Genomic DNA, 19,785 nt, shown 5'->3' with positions numbered 1-19,785 from the left:
CTTTTACCCTGTAAGGACCCGATAAACAAAGACTGTAACAACAGCTGGAGAGGTAATTGTCTGATTTATCAGAATTTAACTTGATTCTAACAGCAGTTCATCACAATAAATTTCTAAGGCTCAGAATGCAACAAAATTGCACATGAAGAAGCACATAGAGAAGTATCCAAGTAACACTTTGCTACAATATAAAACAAACTATTATAAATAAAGAAAATATATAAACTAAATATATACACTACCCGTCAAACATTTTAGAACAGCCCAATTTTTCCAGTGTTTTCGTCACGGTTTGAGAGCCGTGTGTAAATTATCAAAGGACCCTTTATGCAGGCAGCTCAGATGCAAGTGAGTTTATTCATCACATGGTGATACAAACAGAAATGGCGAAGGTGAGCATGGAAACTAAGCAAAAACCTAAAAACTAATAGTACACGAAGGGAAGACGAAAACACGGAACACAAGGGGTGGGAGCAAAGCACCACAACACATCACTATATAGACAGTTACACAGAGGGAGACACAGAAGGCAACAACACAGGGCGGAACAAATGGACAGAGAAGACTAAACACAGAACAGAGTGCACAGAGAAACAAGGGGGGCAGGGAATCAAAACCTAGGAAGCATAGAATAACTCACAAACTAAACTGGCATAATACAAAAATCACAAAGAACTGAAACCACTAGCTCAGGAGACCCAGGACCCTGACAGATACGCAGACAAACCAGCAACTAACAGAGGCAAACACAAGGCTTAAATACACAGAGGGATAACGAGGGAATGAGACACAGAAGGAGGACACAGCTGGGAGTGATTGACAAGACGAGACAGAGGAAACGCAAACTAAACACACTGACATGAGACACGGACCTTCACAACAAAGCAGGAAATACAAAGACTGAACTTAGAGGTACAACAAAACACAGAACCAAAACGTAAGAATAAACAAAGATACATCATGAAATCAAAGATTAACAATACAAAACAGAAAACACTGAGTCACAGACCCAGGATCGTGACAGTTTTATTGAAAATATCCTTTTTATTTCTCATTGCGCTCTGAAATGAAAGCATAGTACAAATAAGCAGTTGGAGTTAAAAATAAATCATGAAACACATTTATAGACCAAAGTTTATTCTAAACGTTTGACTGAACACACCCGTGGCTTCTGTCTACAATAGAAATCAAATATTCTCCCATATCTGTAGCAGATGTTCCCGTAAACGTGGACCTTGTAATAATAATAATAATAATAATAACTTTATTTATAAAGCGCTTTCAAACAAAGTGCTGTACAACTAAAGAGATAAATTAAATAAAAGCGATACATAGCAATACAGGTAAAAGACACAATACAAGTTAAAAACAATAAAAATGTAAAAACTAAAAGCCATAGAATTAAGACATGTAGGATCGGGTGAACAAATGTGTCTTCAACTTGGTTTTAAAAACCTCCACAGAGCAGCCTGCCGAATATCTTGTGGGAGGTTGTTCCACAGAAACGGGGCATGAAAAGAAAAAGCTCTCCAATTGACTTTTTTCTGGCTCTAAGAACTTTTAGAAGACCAGAGTCCTGAGATCGGAGAGCACGAGATGGAACATAAAGGTGTAAAAGGTCGGAGAGGTATGAAGGTGCCAATCCGTTTAAAGCCTTGTAGGTGAGCAGCAGGACCTTAAAATCTGCTCGAACCTGACAAGGTAGCCAGTGAAGACATCTCAGAACAGGGTAATGTGCTCAAATTTCCCAGTTCTTGTTAAAATGCGAGCAGCTGCATTTTGCACCAACGCCAGAATCTCAGGTTAAACCTCACAAAACTTTAACAACCACCAAACAGCTGAAACAGTAAATGAGAGCAGGAACACGGATTCTGCACAAAGACGTAAACACAAAGCTCGGAGCCGCCGACGCATCAGAATCAGTGAGATGTCGCCTTTCTCACCCGATGGCACGGACACGGTCGGGGCTGAAAGCCGACAGCTCGCTGATTCTGATGTTTCGGCGGCTCCGAGCTTTGTGTTTACGTCCTTTTTACGCTGATTCTAAAGCTGTTAGTTTTATCTCTCTCCAAACAATATTGACTGAACCAGCAGCAAAAGAAGATCCAAACTACGCTTCACATAAACATCGTCATGAACTCACTCTGACTTTTGCTGTTTTGCTTCCACCAGGATAAAAATCACACTTCATGCACAGCTCGCTCTCTCTCTCTCTCTCTCACACACACAGTTTCCTGTCTAAAAATCTGTTTTCTGCATTATTCGCTTGCTTGTTACGCACAAGTCTACCGTTGTTTACAGCGCTGTCGGCCGCTGTTTTTTTCCTTTTACTTACTTCCGAAAAGAAAACCTAATTTCTGCCGTTCAACAGGCTTCTGAACAAATTTAAACTTTTTAAAATTATGCAAATTGCAAAACACTGTGTCTGTCATAAAACCGCTGTAACTTCAGAGGTAATGTTCATATGTCGATTAATGGTTTTCTTTCGTTTTTGATCTACTGTAGAATATTTTTATAAAACCACCTTCATGTTTTTCTGTTTTATCTTCAGCTACTTTGACACAAAGGCCTCTGCTGTGATGCTCACACCTTTGATAAAGTCTTGCGAGTGTCAGCTTCCTTTTTATAGATACAAAAATATGTAAATGTACTGATCTGAATTATAATATTTCTGACTGTCTGAGGCAAAATTTCCCAGATTCAAATCGAATTGAATCGAATCGTGGATCGAATTGATTCAGGACCTTGTGAATCGGAATCAAATCAATTCTAGAATTCAGTGACGATACCCTGCCCTATTTGCGACCATGTCAACATCCAGTCCAGGCTTTTTCAAGATTGGTACTACCACAGCTGATTTAAAACATTCAGGAAAGACTCAATGAAGTATTTAAAAGAAACAGGTTGTAGGGTCCTAATGCTGACCACAGTTCCTTTATAGCCCAGGCTGGTAGAGGATCCAAAGAACAGGTTGTACATCGAGCTGCTTTTACAACCTTACTTAATCCAGAAAGGGAAATAGAGATGGACCAATGCGATATTACGTATCGGTCCATCTCTATTTCTATTAATTTACGTCAGTATCGATACTGATTTTGTATGTATTTTGAAGGATTTGAACCAAAGGCAAAAAATACCATGAGCAAAAAATGGCAGTCATGATTATAAAATAGGGAGGTTTCTTTTTTTTAACATAGATTAAACTCGTTAAATAAAACAACAAGTTTATGAGCTTTCTTGTTATTCACAAGTTTCAGCAATTTAGCCCAGAGTCTAAAGTCATTCAGCCATCTGTTTATACATGGTTTAGCTTTAAAGTATCTGCATTTGTGAAGAAAAATTTTTCCCATTAACAAAATCGTCCTAATCAACAGGTCAAAATCTGCATTCTCAGCAAGTATTCCAAATTTTATTACTGTCACCGTCAAATGTGGTAACTGAATTCTCCTGGACTGTAGCCAGCTCCACATGTCAGTCCAGAAGGAGTGCACTGATTCACAGTAGAAAAACAAGTGATCCAGACTTTCAATATCATTTTCACAAAATGTGCAGGCGTTCACATCTAAGTTAAATTTCCGTCTTAAGAATTCATTGGTTGGATAAACCTCATTAATGATTTTAAAGTGAACCTCTTTTACTTTAGGGGAAAGAGGAAGTGAAATATACTTTTTTCTTATCGCCTTAACCTCCATGGTCTCAAATTCTTTAAGGATATAATTTCTTTTAACCGGATTAGGGCAAATGTCGTTGATCAAAATATTCCTGATCACTTTGTTTGTAAACCTGCTGTCACCAAATTCAACTCCAGCTATGCAGAGCTGCCTCAGTCCAGGAGAAATTTTAGAGTGCACAATATCTTCTTTTATCGTTGATCTCAAAGGGACTGGGATGGCTTTCACTAGGGATTTATATCTGTTAGCAGTACATCTTACATCAAATTTCTCACAAAACGTCTCATGTTTTAATAAGACCCCATTATCATCCATAAAATGAGCTACAGCCCAAATCCCTTAAGATCTTCCAGTAGAGAAGGACCTGCTGATGGAAAGCTGAGAGTTTAACAGGTAACGAACTGCAATCAAAGTCACAACGTAACAAAAAGTCTATTCCACCCATTTTGCCAAAAATCACATTGGGAATAATGTTCCAAAAGGAATTTTTGTTCCTAATGAAAGATCTTAACCATTTCAGTTTTAGTACACCATTCATAACATCAAAGTCAATGGCATTAGCCCCACCCTCTTCATAATTCTTAATCATATCATTTTTCTTTATATAATGACATTTGTTCCTCCATATGAACCTAAAATTAAGATTATTTATAGATTTAATTAGTTTTGGAGATATGGGCAGAGAAAAGGCTGGATAGATTAGTCTGGACAGACTGTCCATTTTGGTTAGCAAGATTCTCCCAAACAGAGTTATGTCCCTTTGCAGCCACCTGTTTAAAATTGACTTACACTTTTCTATATTGGCACAGATATTCTTATTTTCTGTTGATGTCTTATCCTTGCAAATTACAATGCCCAGATACTTAACCTCTTTTTTTGATCTGTATATTATCTATTGCTTGCAGGGGACACTCATGCAGAGCTAGAATTTCTTATTCATTAATATTCAGCTGTAGGCCAGAAGCTTTGGAGAAGTGGTTGATCACCTGTAAGGCTAAAGGAATCTGGTCCTCATTTTTTAGAAACAGGGTGGTATCATCTGCGAGCTGACTGATTATTATCTGTTCACCCATCACAGTTAACCCCTCAATGTGACTGTTTTTAATCAAAATAGATAACTCAGCAACCATGATGAACAGAAGTGGTGAGCTGCTACATCCCTGCCTTATCCCTCTATTAACCTCAAACCTTGAACATGTACCATGTTCTAGCAAATCAAATCAAATCAAATCACTTTTATTGTCACATCACATGTGCAGGCACACTGGCACAGCACATGCGAGTGAAATTCTTGTGGGCGAGCCCCACAAGCAACAGAGATGTGCAAACACAACAACACAAACGAGCAAAATACAAGAATGGCTAATCTGAAACTAATAAATATATGTACAATATATAATAGTGTATGCATTTCTGGATGTGTATACTAAATATTTTCCTACGTGTGTGTGTGTGTGTGTGTGTGTGTGTGTGTGTGTATACACATTTTTACAAATTAAATAGTAAAAAAAATAATAATAAAATATATAAAATATACAGAGTTGAATATGTGCAAAACAGAGCTGTTAATGTCATTATATAGCATCTCTATAACATTGATAAATTCCTGTCCAAAACCAAAAGACTGCAGAGTTTGTAATATGAACGTATGTTCAACTGAGTCAAATGCTTTGTAAAAATCCAAGAACAGGATGTATCCTCTCTCTTGTGTCACGATGAGTTGTGTAGCTGTCAGTGGCTGGACCCACGTGCAGGACTCAGAGAAAAAACATTAACTTATACGACAGCTTTATTTGCTGGTGAGTCACCCTTGGCGATACATAAACAACAACTTAAACTAACTAGACTGGAGATGCTGAAGGTAGACGACAATGAATACACACACAACAAACGTGGAGGACGCAACAACTGGCAGGGAAAAACACAGGGCTTAAATACATACTGAGGTGATTAGGGAATGTGAAACAGGAGGAGAACACAGCTGGGACTCATCAGACATGACAAGACAAGGGGCGGCAAAACTCAACACATTGACATAGTACACAGACTTTCAAAGTAAAACAGGAAACTGAACAGACGTGGACTAAACTAGGGGATACAGTGACAGAACAAGAGACACACTGACAGAGATGACTGTATACTAACAGAAGTAACACAGAACCACGACCTAAGAAGGAGAACACAAGAAATGCCAAGGACCTAGGGAGTTAGGAATACTAGCGACAAAAATCAAACCCAAGAGAATCAAAACACATCATGAAATCAAAGATAACTAATACAAACAGAAAAACACTGAGTCCACAGACTCAGGACCGTGACATCTTGGATTATTTCACTGTACTCAAGGAGGTCCAAAACCAGCCCAATATTGTTATGAATTAGTCTTCCTTTCAAAAAACCTGATTGTGTTTCACTGATAATGTTTGAGATGCCTTTCTTTAGCCTCTCAGCTACAGCTCCAGACAGGATCTTATAGTCAGTGTTTAGTAAGGTGATGGGTCTTAAATTGTCTAAAATTCTTTTATCCTTACCCGATTTAGGGATCAGGGTTATCAGCGCTTGTTTCATGCTCGGCATCAGTTCTTTTTTTCTCTATCGATTCCTTTAATGCATCAAACAATAAAGTTCTTAGGTCCTTCCAGAAGAATTGATAAAAATTAGTAGTGAGTCCATCTGTCCCTGGGGACTTGTTTAATGCCATTTTCATGACCACCAAATCCAGTTCCTCAATTTGGCGGCCACTACTAAGTTTTAAAATTACTCATACTAATCTTTCTGGGTCACAAAATAAACTTTTAACATATTTTCAGGCGAGAAAGTAGCTGTGTAAACATCAAATATCTGCTCGGTTTATCAAGATACCGCATATTTGCAAAAGTGCTTCGACGTTTTCGGAGACGTCTGCTACCCACCAGCACTATAGCCAGCCAGGAGCTCGAGGGTCACTGAAGCCGCCGAGAACGGCACAACTCCCGGCACATCATTTTCAGATCACCGCGGACTTTCGCTACTCAGGTTAAACGTGATATATAAGTCCAGGGCCGTGCAGAGACGTTTAAAGGGGCGGGTGCTCAAAGTTAAAAAGGGGCACATTGAACCAGGCTGAATAACAACAACACACATTCATCAACAATCTAATATGGGATTGCATCATACTATATCACTGTTGTGAGGTGGCGACAAGGCAAAGCAAACGTAGTCGATGTTTTACCTGATGGGTACAATGTTGCTGTTGAGGGGTTGCTGTGGATAGTGCTGAAGGGCAGGGCTGTGTTGATCTGAGACTGTAGACATTAAAAAGTCCATAGGAGAGATGGTAGCTGATTAAACAAGTGTCATGAGATAATAACAAAATGCAAAGATTGGTGACAGCGTTTGGAACCATAAGGCAACGAAAAACTGTGACATAAACTCTGCTCTGCCTGTGAATCACTCTTTGCTTCTCTTCTTCCTTCCATCCCATCATTTCATACATCACTCTCCACTTGCTGTCCATCTGAGAACAAGGCACAACTTGCTATTGCAATAAACTATAATCTAATTACCCACACCTAACAACTCCAGCACTTAATCTATAATAAAATGATGACAGAAAAATGTTATAGCCCTGCCTTTAGTAGCCTCACACAGCTCCTACTGTTTCCTCCTCATGTCCTTACCAGCCATGTCTGGACAATGTTATATCATGAGTAATAATTTAAAAAAATCCATATACATAAAACAAGCACATGCACGCACACACAGTGACATTTTAGACCTTCTTCAGAATACTGTATATACTATGGGCATAATGGTGCTGATCCAGAATCCTTACATTATTATTTATTACTAGAGCTACAATAATAAAGCAATGAGGAGGGGGAAGTAATAAATATGAAATAATGTATTTATGATGATTCCATTTGTTTCACTATCCACTCTGTGCAGGGCAAAGCTTATTACATGTTTAAACTGTAGAGATACAATAATTTTACTGCTGTAAAATCCAAATTTTGTCTTATTTAAAATATAAATCTAATATAATCTGCTTCTTAAAGTATGTTCTTTAAAATACAGCGTGTGTTTTTTTAAAATATTATAATAATGCATAATTATGTGGACATGTATATTAGATCGTTTTTAGTGAAATATAATCCCCCCAGAAAGGCAGGAAATGCTCTGTAACTTACTTTAAAACTAAACATGTTCCCTAAAACGGTGACAGAGCTACAGACCTATGACAGCCTTACCCAGTGAGCTAGCAGCTATGACCAGCACTACATGTGCAGTTAATAAAAGGACAGGTAATGTTTGTCACGCTGTTGCACACACAGCACGCTCGTTTGTTTCAGTTCGTCAGTTGCAACAAGACAGCTTACCAACGTGTACGTAATAAGCCAATACTCCTGTGTGCTATACACTACAGTGTACGCTGTACACCTACTTACTGGGTTTGTCGCATCAGTCTGTGTCTCTGAGTTAACTTGTGTTTCTCCTACAGCTCCGGACCGCTAAAAATGCGCGTGCTCTTTGTGAGCTCGTTCCCGGCTCGTAACCAGCGCGTTCTGCCATCAAGGGCGATCATTGGTTAAATGTGATCATGTGACTGATGCAAGCCAGATCCTTTTATTTAGCAAAACTGTGATTAATAGTTAAATATTATTGTTGAGGGGCACAGACAGGACTCCGCACGCACACACACATAAAAAAAAAAAAAAAAAAAAAAAAATGTTTTTTAAAAGTTGCCTCAACAAAAGGGCACTTTGGGCACCCATCAGGAAAGGGGCGGGTGCTCAAGCCCCTCCAGCCCCCCCTGCACGGGCCTGCATAACTTACTTAGACAACCTAAAAATGTTATTGTTTGGCTTTTTTCAGTGTTTTGTTTGTTCGTGAGTAAATCGGTTTGGCTGAGATTAAAGTTATTAGATTAGATTAGATAAAATAAAACTTTATTAATCCCCCGGGTGGGTTCCTCCTTGGTTTTTACACAGCTGAATAAACATCAAACAGAAAACTGATTAAACAGAAGTATGAGACGGTCGAGAATTTACTCCAGTGTCCTGTTATATTGCAGATAGCAAGGAGCAGACAGCCGAGTTTATTAAACTCCACCGAGACAGCGGTGACGCTAATCAGAAGGCTAGACCGTCCAATTTCCCCAGCTGTTTACTTCCAGCATATCCAACCTTCTGAGGACCCAGCCCACGTACGCCGCGAAGGCCGGGTCCTCGGGAGGATGCAGCTGATGAATTTGGACACTGTCACTACCCGATCGGGGGTGTGCCAAATGGCGGAGTGAGTAGACGCTCTCTACCGAGTTCTGCACAGAAAGTTCGTGAACAACGGTAAAACCTCAACTTTATGCTGCTAACACTAACAATTCACTAAATAAGAGAAGATGCAGCAATCATAGGGCAAGAAGCAGCAGAATGCCGAATCAGAAAGGAGCGAAAAGGGGACTGGAAAGTTCCAAGTCTAAGATAGCGCCTGAGAATGCTAACGAGGAGAGTGCTACGCCCAGCAACGTGCTAATGGATAGCTTCCATAACTACGCAGCTACTACGGTGGCACTCACGTTAGCCGAAGAAGAAGTGGATGAGTTCCCACCTCTCCCTGTTACACCTCTCAAATCGCCAGCTCCGAAGAAGGTGATGTACGAACGCAGCAACTCTGACCCAGTTGATGTAAATGAGATAATTTCTCGTCTGTCGGCACTAATAAACACCAGGTCTGATAACATTGAGAGCATGGTGAGAGAGAACTCGAACATGGTGAAAGAGAATACGCTCCAGATTGAGGGTCTCAAAAAGACGATTGATTTTGTGTGCGCGGAAATGAAAGATATGAAGGGGAAAGTTTGCGACTTGGAAAAAAAAGTAACTAAAGAGGAAGGTCGAGTGGACAACTGCCAACAGAGAATCTCTGAGTTGGAAAGATATTCCAGGAGGTGGAATCTCAGACTACATGGAGTCAGGGAGGCTGAGAAAGAAGACGCAAGGGGAAAGGTGACTGTGATATGCCAGTCTGTTCTGCCAGAACAAAATCATAGGCTGCCTGACGTCATCGACACCGTACACTGACTCGGAGCCAAGCGACAAGGTAGCACCAGACCTAGAGGCATCATCGTGCAGTTCACCTCCCGAATCTACAGAGATGCTGTATGGAAAGCAGCCAAAACATCCTCCTACCTGCAGGACAATCATTTGAGGTTCGCTGAAGATCTGTCCAGGGAGGACAGAGAACGTCGTGACAAACTGTGGCCGATGATAGACAAAGCCCCTAAGGAGGGTAAGCCGGCTTATTTCGTGGGAGGCCGAGGATTCATCAGTGGATCAGAAGTTTTCCCTCCTTCATAGAGACGCTTATTCAGTCTCCGAAATGACATTTCTGTAAGCTTGTTTACATGGTGAACTTGATATTTTCACCCTCAGGTTAAAGTTTTATTTTGTGTTGAAGAGTGTGTTTATCTATAAAAAGCTATATTTAAACCATAGCAGATAGTTAAATACTGTATTTTTATAAGCTTAGTCACTCAGGGTTTTTACTGTTCTACTACCTAAATTGTGCAGCACCCGGTCCCCTTATCCTATAGATCTATTCTTAGTTGTAGAAGTTTAGAACTTACTTTTTCTCTTTCTTTTTTCTAATAACTTTGTCTTTTTCATTTGTTTCTCTTAATACCAGGGGTTTAAGACAAACATGTAAACGCAAAGCTTTGTTTTTATTTGCCAAACAATTTAAAACAGATTTTTGCTTTTTCCAAGAGAGTCATTCCACACCTGCTGATACAAATTTTTGGAAATCACAATGGGGTAATGAAGTCTGGTTGTCCCATGGCTCTGAGCGTTCTGCTGGAGTTGGCACGCTTAAAAATTCTTTTTCTGGAGATGTGTTACACTCTGACTGTGACACCTTAGGACACTACCTCTGCTCACTAATCAGACACAATAACAGTACTTTCATTGCAGTAAATATATATGGTTACAATAATAAAACTGAAAATGATAAATTACTTGACTCCTTAGAAGAAAGAATTAATTTCTGGCTCTCCAAATACCCAAATTCAGTCCTCTTAATTGGTGGAGACTTTAACATTGCTTTAGACAATACGGTTGATAGGTGGCCTCCAGGGCAGCAGTCTTCATACAGTGCAAACTTAAAAAATTTCATGGGAAAATTTAATCTTGTGGATATTTGGAGAGAAAAATTTCCAGATGATAGACTCTTTGCTTGGAGCAATAAGACAGGATCCAGGCAATCACGTATTGACTTTTGGCTTGTTTCTGACTGTATTGATAAAGATAATATTACTGTTAATATACTTGCCACGCCCCTCACTGATCATAGAGCAATTTACATTAACGTCCGAATGTTTACACTGGATAATATACCTCATAAATTCTCTTATTGGAAGTTAAATAATTCTTTACTAAAAGATAAAATGGTTAACATGCAGATTAATAAATTAATTGTTTATTATTGGAACAAAGCTAACAGAGAGAAGTCCTTTTGTACCAATTGGGAACTTTTTAAATTTGAAGCATGCAAATTCTTCAGAAGATATGGGAGTCAAATTGCTAAATTAAGGAAAGCTGAAGAACAAGAAGTAATAAGCAGAATTGCCTCTTATTACCAGAAGTCTCCAGAAGAAATCTCAGAGGAAGATAAATTAAGTTTACTAGAACTTCAAAATAAACTGGACGGTTTATATCGACGCAAGGCTGAGGGTGCTTTCATAAGATCCAGGAAGAGGTGGCTGGAGGAGGGCGAACAAAATTCTGCTTACTTTTTCAGACTTGAAAAATACAGATCAAAAACAAACTCTATTCATCAACTAAATATTAATGGCATTGTCTCTGACAATCCTGGAGAAATTTCACATTTCTGTGCCGAATTCTATACTAAACTATACAACTCAAAATATAATGAGGCTGTCTCAACAGGATTTTTCAATAATATTAAAAACCTAAAATCTATTGTTGTGGAAGATAGAAGTTATTGTGACAGCCCTCTGACTGTGGAGGAAGTTTGTAATTCCATTTCTGCACTTAAGGCCAATAAATCTCCCGGCACAGATGGTTTGACTGCAGAGTTTTATAAATCATTTTCTAATCTCCTGGCTCCATTTTTACTGCAGGTTTTTACAGAAAGTATAGAGAATAACATCCTCCCTCCTTCTCTAACTCAAGGTCTCATAACACTTATTCCAAAACCAAACAAAGACTTACTCTTTATTGATAATTGGAGACCCATCTCCCTGCTCAATAATGACTATAAGGTTATGGCTTTAATACTTGCTAACAGAATTAAAGAGGTCTTGGAAACAATTATTGATGAGACACAATCAGGCTTTATGAGAAACAGACACATTTCTAATAACATTAGACTGGTTTTGGATTTACTTGATTACTCTGATTTGGTATCTGACAATAGCTTCATTCTCTTCCTGGATTTTTATAAGGCTTTTGATACAATTGAACATCAATTTATTTTCCACTCTTTGGAAAAATTTGGCTTTGGCAAGTTTTTCTGTAAAGCTGTCAAAACCTTATACACAAATGGCAATAGTTCTATTGAAATGATTAACGGCTCCACCCCGAGATTTGACCTGAAACGTGGTATTCGCCAAGGATGTCCTATTTCACCATATTTATTTTTACTTTGTACACAAATTGTTGCAACTAATATTTCAAACAGTGTTGTACAAGGAATCACCATAGCTGATAAGGAGCTCGTCATCAGCCAGTTAGCCGATGACACCACACTCTTCTTGAAGAATGCAAACCAAATCCCTCCAGCTCTTACTGTGATTAGTGATTTCTCTGAGGCCTCTGGTTTATGCCTAAATCTAAAAAAGTGTGAGTTACTAGCATTTAAAGACTGCCCTGCAAATACTATGTAATATCTCTGTTAAACAAGAAGTCACATACTTGGGACTGTTAATATCCAAAGACCAAAAATCAAGATTCTCTTCAAACTTCACTCCAATTATACAGAAAACCCTAAAAAAGTTCAACCAGTGGCTGCAAAGGGACTTGTCTTTGAAAGGTAGAGTGTTAATTACTAAAGCAGAAGGGATATCCCGATTAACATATGCTGCTGTCTCCTTACATCTGGATAAGAAAATTAGTAAAGATATTGACCGTATGCTCTTTAATTTTATATGGAAAAACCGTACGCATTATATTAGAAAAACTGTTGTGATGAATAAGTACGAATCAGGTGGGCTTAACGTTTTAGACTTTTCTACTTTAAATAACACTTTCAAAATTAATTGGGCCAAACATTTTCTTAAAAACCCTACCTCTATCTGGAACTTTATACCACATTATATTTTCTCTCGTTTTGGTGGCTTTAATTTTGTTTTAAATTGTAATTACAATGTTGAGAAACTCCCTGTAAAGCTTTCATCCTTCCATAAGCAGGTCCTCTTAGCGTGGACCCTCATTTATAAACAACAACAGAGATATTTTATATAAAAATAAATCACTTTTCCTGGAAACTTGGGTCCAAAATGGGATCCTATTGGTGGCTCAGCTGGTTAATAAAGAGGGACAACTACTTACTTACAACGACTTTATTGCACTATATAATTTTCCAATCAGTGTTCAGGAATTCTCAATGGTGCTTGGTGCCATACCCTCAGGGACTTTAATATTATATAAAAACACTGACAGCTCAATATCTACCTCAGTCACTCTCCCTCAGGGGTGTCAAACTCAAATACACAGTGGGCCAAAATTCAAAACTGGAACAAGGTCGCGGGCTAACATTAATATTTACTGAAAAAAAAATCTTCCTCCAGATTTAAGAATGAACCTCTTCTTATGGACTCAAACAAGTTTTTCTGAAAAACTGAATATGGAACAAGCAAAGCTTAATACTAAACAATATATATATTAGCTGTATAATACCAGTAGGCCAGCTCTAATAATAATTTGGTATGGCTTCGCGGGCCAGAGTTTGACACCTATGCTCTCCCTGATCCAGCTGAGTTACCAATAGGAAAAATCTGCTTTTCACAGGAACTTGGTAACAGCAATAAGAGAATACGTAGTTTATTCCAAGAAGATATCGTCTCTCTCCCATATATCTTATTGGAACCGATATGTTCCAGATATCAAGTGGAAGACAGTCTGGATGGTCCCCCATAAATATTTGATTGTAAATAAGGTGAAAGAAGTCTCATTTAAAATTCTACATAAATGTTATCCAGCCAGTCACTACATGGTAAAATTTAAAAGGGACATTAATACTAATTGTACTTTCTGTGGGGATCATCCAGAAACTGTGACACATCTTTTTTGGTACTGTTCTTTTACACAGAGATTCTGGAAGGAATTTAGCAGGTTTGTTATTGTCCATATTTTAAGGGAGTTTTCTTTACGATGGGAAAATTTTTTCTTCACAAATGCAGATACTTTAAAGCTAAACCATGTATAAACAGATGGCTGAATGACTTTAGACTCTGGGCTAAATCGCTGAAACTTGTGAATAACAAGAAAGCCCATAAACTTGTTGTTTTATTTAAAGAGTTTAACCTATGTTAAAAAAAAAAAACTCCCTATTTTATAATCACGACTGCCCTTTTTTTGCACGTTATTTTTTGCCTTTGGTTCAAATCCTTCAATGACTGTTCTTTCTTTTTGTGCTAACTCTTTTAGCTTTGTGCTTATTGTTGTTGTTGTTGTTGTTGTTTTTTGTTCGTTTTGTTTGTTTGTTTGTTTTGCTATAATGCTCAACAGGGGCGGAGCGTGGGGGTGGCTTACTGGGCTTAAGCCCGGGTTGTTTTGTCAGAAGCCCGGGGTCTTTTGGAGTGTAATTTTTCATAGTTAGATGCCTGGCTGACAACTGTATAAAACAAAAAGTACACACAATATTCGAAGCACATAGTGCACACTGTGGGAATTTACGACTGTGCGTGAATCCCCCCTGATATTGGTATGATCCGAGCTCAGGCACTAAGCGACTGAGCGAGGGGGCGGGGCAGCTGCTGCCAGCAGTGAGTGCGCTGTTGGAGCAACGGAGCCAGCCATACTAAGGAGAGCTGAAGTTTGACCAGGTACCAAAGAAAATCATTCGTACTGTACAAATAATGTAAATATGACGGTGCATCACGAAAGATTGATATCAAACTGATCACTTGACCAATATTATTTTACTTGCTCTTCAAGTGAATCAACAAATGGCGAAATGAAAAGCCGAACAAATGCTATTTTTTTAGAGTCTTAGCTTACGTGTGTTTATTTCATATTTTCAGTTCTTACCCTCCCCGACTAAATCGGTTTCAGTTATGTACTGAAATATAAGAATGGACATTAGAGGCTTCTTTCAAAGAAAAAAACTCAGGTAAATGTTATTTTATATATTATGCTTTGTATGTTGTTCAGTATATTTCTATGCAAAACAAGAGGGATTTCAGTACACAGCAGGATATTCACATTTGTAACCAGATATTTACATACACTTTAGGGAGAAAACATAAAACATTTTTACTGTACAACATCAATTTAGATTAAACTTTTGTTTTAGATAAATATTGAAATATCTTTTGAATTAGTTAAATGTCAGAATAAAGAGAGACAGAGCTGTCTATTTATTATCACTTTCATCATATTAAGGAGTACATATACACTAAGTTTATTGTTAATTAATAAGAAAACTCCAGACGATTCCATTCTGAGCTGAAGAAGCTTCTGATAGGTTAGTAGAGTCCATGTGAGTAAGTTGGTGACACACCTGTGGATGCATATAAGGCAAAACACAGAGCCTGTTTCTTTGACATGGGAACATCAAGAGATGTCAACCAAAACACCAGGAAAAGAACTGTGGAGCTCCATAAGTGTGGCTCAATTTGAATACAATTTGGTGCCATTTGCTATTAAGAAATACAGATAGTTTCTCTCTTTACTCTTAAAGTTAACAAATATGTTTTTATATTTATCAATCTAAAAAAATAAACATTTAGGCTGATTTGATGTTACAATTAAAAAAGTGTTTTTATCTGAAGAGTAAATATCTGGTTTCAACTGTATATTTGATGATTGTCAGCACAAAGAGGGAGAGAGAGAGGACAGAACAGAGATGAACAAGAGCAGGTGAGACACACGTGTTAGTCAAATGGTTGTTTACCAAAAGTATCACCGTATCATAGGTCCTCATGTATCTCGTACCTAGTGTTTCTTTTTAGGTTTGTTATTTTTCAAATTCTGTATTTATTAAGTTCTGCAGGCTTGTTCGCACAACAAGGCTAAATAATTATATAAACTTTTCTCAATCTAAATAGTGGACTTTGGTAGAATTAAAAAACAAGTGTAGTGCAGGTCTATGATGATTTTTAGTACTATCATCTAGTTCTGATTCTGGTTCTGTCTTGGTTAAGTCCTCAGTAATCCTGATTTTGAACTGTTGTAGTCCTGTTTTAATTCTGGATCAGTTCTGGGTCTGGTTGAATTGGGGTTTAGTCCTCGTGTCTTGATACAGCCCTGACCTTGTTCTGCCTTGCTGCTTAATTAAAAAACTCGTTTAAGGCGTCCTGCACATGTGATATATATTTTTCCCTATATGAAGTCATTCTTTTTTGAACAGAGCCTATTAATCTTTCAGTCATTTCTACCCCCCCCCAAAAAAAAAAAAAAAATCCCACATGCATACTACTCTTTGGGCTAAGCCCCGGGTGTTTCAAATATCTGGCTCCGCCTCTGATGCTCAACCGAGGATGTAACATAATCGGATTAATTATGGTGCCTTGTATGTTATACTGTTGTTTGTAAATAAAGTTTAATTAAAAAAAAAAAAAGTTTCTGTCGCCATTTTAGTTTTTAAAAGACGTCGTGATAAGGGCGGGTCTTACTGTGAACCTGCGCGCTCATTGGCTAATAACTTGAGATTGACAAGTCGTTATCCAATGAGCGCGCGGCTTCTCCCAACATAAAGTAGTTTCCTTTGAAAAACCAAAGTCTGATTATTTTTGCCTCCACTGACGGAGCCTGTTGTTCCCGCCACAGAGACACAGTAATGTCAGAGCGGTGTTAACACTCACCTGCCTCAGCACAGCTCTCACTCTCCTCCTGCTCTCTCAGCTAAACTCACTTCCTCTCTACTTACAGGAAACCAGCGCTCAGAGGAGCCGACCGGCCTCACGTTTCACCCACAGACACGAACAGTGTGGAATTATTTTATGTCATAAGAAGAAACATATTCATGTTAACACTCACCTGCCTCAGCACAGCTCTCACTCTCTTCCTGCTCTCTCAGCTAAACTCACTTCCTCTCTACTTACAGGAAACCAGCGCTCAGAGGAGCCGACCGGCCTCACGTTTCACCCACAGACACGAACAGTGTGGAATTATTTTATGTCATAAGAAGAAACATATTCATGTTAACACTCACCTGCCTCAGCTCCACCTTCCTCCTCCTGCTGCTCTGAACTAGTGATGGGTCGTTCGCGAACGAAATGGCTCTTAGAGCCGGATCGTAGACGTGAACAACGCAGCTGCCTCCTTATCACGAGCCGTCACATATTTTTTTTTTTCTTTCTCTCAGCCTCTCTCTCTCTCTCTCTCTCTCTCTCTTGCACTTTTTTTCTGCTTCACAGGAACAGAGCCAGAGAGAGAGAAAGAGGCAGGGCCAACAACGTCACATTAGAAAGGTATAGTAATCATCCACAACTATTTTCAGTTGGAGATGATAAAGGATTCAGAAAGTTTATTCATGCAGGTCCATATGACAGAGAATATGCATGTTCTTTTTGTTTTCATATAATTTATATTTAATTGTGTTGTGGTTTGCAGTGTTTTGTGTTGTTTCACTTTAAATTTGTAAAAGGAAAAAGCTGAAAATTTAAACAGTTAAAAGTTGAAATGTGAATAGTTGATTTTTGTATTATATGATTTATTTATTACATTTTATGCGGAGTGAATAAATAAAAGTGTCATGGTCCTGGGTCTTTTGACCCAGCGTTTTAAGTTTGAGTTTATTTTGTTCATTAGGTTATCTAAGTTCATTTGGTTATTAGACTCCTTGTGTTTTCTTCCCCTGTATTTAAGCTTCCCCTCACCCTTCGTGTTTCATGCTGCGTGTCTTATGTTATCAAGTTTGTATTATTATGCCTAAGTGTTTCTAGTTATTATTTTCCCCTCGTGTTTCCAACCATGTTAAATCTCCCCTGCTCTTCATGCGTTTCATGTCTGTGTCTTACGTTGTCAAGTTCGGGTTGTCATGTCTATGTCTCATTATGTTTCCTGTTTTATTGTGAAGAGGTCTGGTGTTCTGTGTTCATCATGTTCAGTTTTACTCTCCCACTGTGACGTCATTATGTTCATGTGTGCCAGCTGTTTCCTCATGTGTCTCCACTTCCCCTAATCACCTCCTGTGTATTTAAGTCCTCTGTTTTCAGTGTGTGATTGTCAGGTCGTCTGTTGTCCACGCCATGTTTCCTATGCCATGCTTCCAAGTTTCTTGTCTAGGTTTTTCTTATTGTTTGTTTAGATTTCCCAGTTTAGGTTTGTGTTAATTTTGCTTCAGTTTGCCTTGCCCTTTGTTTGTACCTTTTTTACCAGCCATATTAAACGGCTCGCTTTTTGTTAACATTAAAGTTTTGTTCCCTGTTCCTTGGAGTCTGCATTTTGGGTCCTTTTTCAATTCATACAGTCTGCCCTCGCCAGACTGTGACAAAAAGTATATTTGCGGTGGCCCCTAGAGACAAAGCACATACAAACTTCAAATCACGTACAAACTCTGAAGCACGTACAAACTCCGAAACACGTGCAAACTCAGAAGCACATAAAAACTCAAAACACGTACAAAAGACAACAGAAGTGCTCCAGGATGCTGGGCGCAGAGTTGAGCTTTTGTTACCTAGTGGCTACACAAGCCAGCAAGTACCGACGACCGGATTTGGTGTGTGGTAGTAACAGGAAAATGAAAAAATTTTTTAAATTATTTGAATATATATATGAGTGCCTGTGTATAAATACACAAACAATACACACATGCTTTCAATTGTGTAATTTAAGTGATCTAGTAGCTCTGCTTTGGAAGTTCAGTTCATGCTAGAAATGTGTTTTGGAGTTTGTACGTGTTTTGTCTCTAGGGGCCACCGCATATATCTACCACTTTTTTTTACGTTAGTAATTCCTTTTTGTGCATAATTTTACATTATTGTTAATAATAAATTAATTAAAGCAACAAAACAACCTGAAGAGCCGGTTTGGAGCCGAAAGAGCCGGTTCTCTAAAAAGAGCCGGAAATCCCATCACTACTCTGAATGGAGGATCAACACTTTCACTGCTCCTCCCTAAACACAGAGGATGCTGGGACTTGTAGTTTTTACCTTGTGTGATATTTATGGCTGTGACACTAAATCACAGCATGAAAACTTCCTGCAAACATGTCACAGGCGATAAAAGTTTCACATTAAAGGTGAAGTTATTTTTCTGTCTCATGTTCAATAAACAGTGAGCTGGGAAAACTGAAGAACAGACTTCAGACGTTCCCTGCAGAGTTTCTGCTGCTCGGTCGTCTGCATGTTGCTGAGACTGAGCTGATGATGAAGCTGTGATGGGTTTATGGCACGTTTGGTTCTGGAGAAGAGTTTTACTGCCGGTGCAGGTGAAATGATCAGAGGTTACAGCCTCTGGTTAAAGTGGAGGCAGCGATCAGGACGGCTGAGCAGCAGAGGTCTCGAGGGTCCTAAAGTGTAAAAGCATCAGTGTTAGTAACACAAAGATGACAGAATGGGATCATCCACACAACACTAACATCTAAATCCACGGCAGGAACTCTTCCAGTGTCCTGAAAAATCTGTGTGCACGATGCTGAGATTAAAATCTGTCTGCTCATCTTAATGCAATATTTACTAAAGTCTGGTAGAAGTTTTACTGATTTCCAGTCCACTTAGCAGACGTGTGGATAGGTGGTGGGTTGTAGAGCAGACTGAAAGCTTTAAGTTCATCCTCTGATTAAAAACTCAGACCCACAGATACAGGAAGTATAACGCTGGTGTAAGACAGGAAACGGCAACACGGCAGCCATCTTTTTCCTCCCATGATGACCAGTGTCCCAGCAGAAGCTGGGGTTTGTTAGATCCTGTTCGATCCAGAGGAAACAGGCTAAAAGAGTCGATCAGGGGGGG

The 19,785-nt window shown here is 38.8% G+C and overlaps 2 protein-coding genes across 2 annotated transcripts in view; both read right to left on the bottom strand.

Annotated features, from left to right (window-relative positions):
- The window catches only part of LOC146548161 (NACHT, LRR and PYD domains-containing protein 12-like), a 192,740-nt gene that overhangs the window by 44,553 nt on the left and 128,402 nt on the right, over positions 1 to 19,785 (bottom strand). The gene's annotated exons all lie outside the window — the stretch shown is intronic.
- Positions 1 to 19,785, bottom strand: part of LOC146548163 (protein NLRC3-like) — an 87,296-nt gene that overhangs the window by 12,451 nt on the left and 55,060 nt on the right. The gene's annotated exons all lie outside the window — the stretch shown is intronic.

Source organism: Mchenga conophoros, linkage group LG23 (assembly GCF_057382185.1).
Source record: "Mchenga conophoros isolate Kocher_MC1m ecotype Shallow Benthic linkage group LG23, M_conophoros_male_GT1.1, whole genome shotgun sequence".
Lineage (NCBI taxonomy): Eukaryota > Metazoa > Chordata > Actinopteri > Cichliformes > Cichlidae > Mchenga > Mchenga conophoros.
The sequence above is the reverse complement of the archived record's forward strand: the minus strand, read 5'-3'. Positions and strand labels throughout refer to the sequence as shown.